This window comes from Acyrthosiphon pisum, unplaced genomic scaffold, assembly GCF_005508785.2.
Source record: "Acyrthosiphon pisum isolate AL4f unplaced genomic scaffold, pea_aphid_22Mar2018_4r6ur Scaffold_21172;HRSCAF=23224, whole genome shotgun sequence".
NCBI lineage: Eukaryota > Metazoa > Arthropoda > Insecta > Hemiptera > Aphididae > Acyrthosiphon > Acyrthosiphon pisum.
The window spans coordinates 11,874-15,828 of NW_021770610.1; positions in this window are offsets into that span (position 1 = coordinate 11,874).

Genomic DNA, 3,955 nt, shown 5'->3' on the forward strand with positions numbered 1-3,955 from the left:
TATACATCAATAAAGTAATAAAGAACTTTTGTTTCGTGTCCAAGTATGCTACATTTTTAAAATAACTTTTTTATTTTATTTATTATTCAAATTACTTATGAGTTAAAACAGTTACAGTATATGTAGAAATAAATTAACAGATGCTTACTTTTCAATTTCATTTCTGTCTTGGACTTCTACTGTAGCCATGTCGTGGCCTTTGAAGACGTATTTGTATAAATACTTTACGCTCTTCACAGTAGAACACACCTCTACGTTGATGTGTGCATCGTACTTGGCCAGCAGGTACGGGTTGTAGGCAACTACAAACTCGTTGCTGATCTGGTGACCCCTCACGAGGGCCTCGATTCCGTTGTCTCGTCGACGGTACGTTGGGTACCCGTCGTCAGAAACGTAAACTGTCTCTGCACTATATGCCTTTGGATATTTCTTTAGACATACCCCTTCAGCCATACACGGACTGTTGCGGTTCAGTTGCCCACATGGTCCGTGTATCATGTGACTCGTCACAGCTGTGAAAAGTCTCTGATTGTTCTCGTCTGCTGGGTCTGGCAGTTCGGCGCACACGACATCGTCTACATCCTCGGCTGTGAGCAGCTTGTTGCCATCGCTAAGGATGATAAGAAGACCCAACGCAACGCAAGCATGGTGACCGTTATGTTTATAAAGTTACATTTTTAGTATATTGGTGTCTTTTATCAGGTACACATAATCTTATAATATGTAGGTACCCATATCATACATCATTATATCATAATATATGTATATAATAAATATGACGTAAGCATTGAGCATAATATATTCAAGCCTAATAATAATATTATATTCATGCGCTCTCCGCGACGTCAATCGGTCCCGGGTAACGGAAATAACGGGCAAACTTATAATCAGACTTATTAAAGGCGGTAAAACTCTGAGAATGTGAAAAACTGAATACGAAAAAACGCGAGAAAAAAATTCAGTTTAACACGGCCGCCGCAAATTAGATAGAGTCCCGACGGCCGGATCGAAACCACGACCCCCGGGTCATCCGCACCTACGCCTAACCGACCTGCCTACCTAGGTACCGAGTTGAGAACTGGCGTCAAATCTCTGACCTTTAAGCCGTTTCGCCGTCCCGGCGAATCACGTACGCGGTTCGCGCGTCCGCTTCGGGCGTCGGAGCGGGCGATCAGGCCGCGTCGGACGCCGGACGACCGGCTTCGCCGCTCTCGGACGTCGAAAACGCGATAGTCGCGAAAAAAATCGAACGTCCCGACGCATATATTTATGCCCGTATATAGCGATACCTACTCGACGGCGGCGCGGCGGGCCGTCTGCTTTCCGCGACGTCACTACAACCCGGGACTCGCTGGGATAGAAGTACGGCCGCGCGCGGCCTATAAATTTAGCGGGGAACGCGAATACGTCTTCGACGGGGAGGTCCGACGTCTCGGAGAGGAGATACGGGCGACGTAAGTCGGAAAAATCGTTAAAATCGTGACGACGCCGCGCTCTCCGCGATCGACTCGTCCGCCCCGGGACTCGCTGGGATAGAAGTACGGCCGCGCGCGGCCTATAAATTTAACGGGGAAGGCGAATAAGTCGTCGACGGGGAGGGCGGACGCGTCGAAAAGGGGTAAAACTCGACATTTCTAAAAAGTTATCGACCTGCACGCGGGACGGCGGCGCTCGGTTTGCGCGCCGTCTCGGCCGCGGCGGGCCCGACGGGGAAGAAGTTCGGCCGTGCGCGGCCTATAAATGTAGCGGGGAAGGCGAATAAGGTCCGAACGGGGCCCCCCGAGGCCCCCCGGTGGGGTAAAACTCGAAAATATCTAAAATCGTGAAAAAAATCGCAAAAAGTGATAAGACGGTAGTGATTGCGCAGCGACGGCTCCGCCGCCGCCGGGGACCCGTTTTCCCTCCATTCTCCTCTGGATTGGTACGGAATTAATACACAGGCGGCGCCCTCGGTTTCATGCTTTATATATAAGGATATAAGAAGAAGATTATCCCTCCGTCTAGCAACCCATATATATAGATTACTGTGACAGTCTTTCACTCCCCCTAGTATCATTCTTTACCACCTGTATTATTACATTAATAATAAGAGCTCGTACATTCTCACCTTGACTACCTACGTTACAGCCGACCTCGGTTTTAGATTCTATTACTAAAACATTTGCTCCTACGTATACCATACTCGACAATTTGAAAAAATCTATCTCGAGAAATGTATTTCGTTTGTATGATGTTGGTATGTCTAATATAAATGATAGCACGTTACCCATAAGTGAGAATATACGTTTTAGAAAGTCTGTTGACAACTTAACGTGACATGAAGAAGTCAATATATGGATGACTATTTGGAAATCATCAGTCGGATCGATTCCAATAAGTAAAAATTTGCGAGTGGTAAAGTCTAATGTGTAGGATATTGAGTCTATTAAGGCGGCCGGTGGCGATGGTGGCACATAAGTAAAAGCCTTCTTTTTGTAGATGACAGCGTTGTCAGTGATTGAACCGGCCAAGTTATTAATTATAAACACCTGAGGAATGTATTACATAATATAGTCGATCAAGACGTTGTCTGATACATAATGTATCCGGCGGCTCGAATATAATATGGTATGTGTACGATAATATGCCTTGGCGGGCAACGGAGGAAGTGTCCAGAAATCTTATGATTTTTGATGATGGTAACATTTAAAGCCGTGGGTTACCAAAATATTAATTGGGTATTTACTATGATAATTGTGTACATCAACATAGATTTCAGACTATTTTAGAAACCATTGTTTAGTCGGAACAATTCCAAGAATTGACCTGCATGTGTTGACAACAACTCAACGATGGACTGGTTGGATCAGGTCGTGTCGCTAACAATAGTTGTTTACCGTCTATGCGGCATTTGTCAAACGGATGGGTTATAATGTATTTCTAAAGATAATAGTTACTAACATACCTAGAAATTTCACCATATGTATCCGAGTATTAAATATATGAAATGGGTGTTGTACAAGGTTTTTCTTTACAAATCTTATAACAATAGTTAAGGACTATATAACGAATATCACCAAGGAATGTTGTTTTTTCCTTCAAATGTATTACTTTGCCTGTTATCCGAGAGTTTGAATATAACGGTTAAATATATGATAATGTATCTGATAACTCGTTGTACGCATGCGCTGATAAAATATATGTCGATTAGTAGTATATACAATAATATGATACGATAATATGTATTGGTTACATGACGAGTCGGGCGGCTTGAATATAATATGGTGTGTACAATAATATGATACGATAATATGGTATGTGTACAATAATATGTCTTGGTCACTAGATGAGTCGGGCGGCTCGAATATAATATGGTGTGTACAATAATATGATACAATAATATGGTATGTGTACAATAATATGTCTTGGTCACGTGATGAGTCGAGCGGTGGGTGAGGTGGGTGGGGGCGGTAAAATATACGTCACGCACGTATGCGAGTTGATGGCTTGGTGAGTAAGACTCATGAGGTGAGGTGGGGTAAAAAATACGTCACGCGCGTATGCGAGTCGTCGGCGGGTGAGGTAGAGGTGGAGGGCCAGCAAGGATCAAGGATAATGTACGGCGGCGGAGGTGGAGGACGAACAGGACCAGTAGACCAGTAGGACGAGCAGGGCCAGGGGACCAGTAGGACGAGCAGGACGAGGGGATACGCCTTCAGAACTCCCCAAATCATACTACTTGTATTACTATGAGAATTTTATCAACCAATAATATTTCAGAAGAGTATATTGACTATGCCAAGTCATTAATACATCATTTTGTTGCATTGTTTGCCCATATCTATGGAAGATCATATATGTCACACAATTAGTGATGTGAGGAAGAAATTTCTGTTATGAAATTTCTTAACAAAATAATTAATATATACATTTTTTACGTACAACTATTTTATTTTTATAAATTAGCAACACTGTT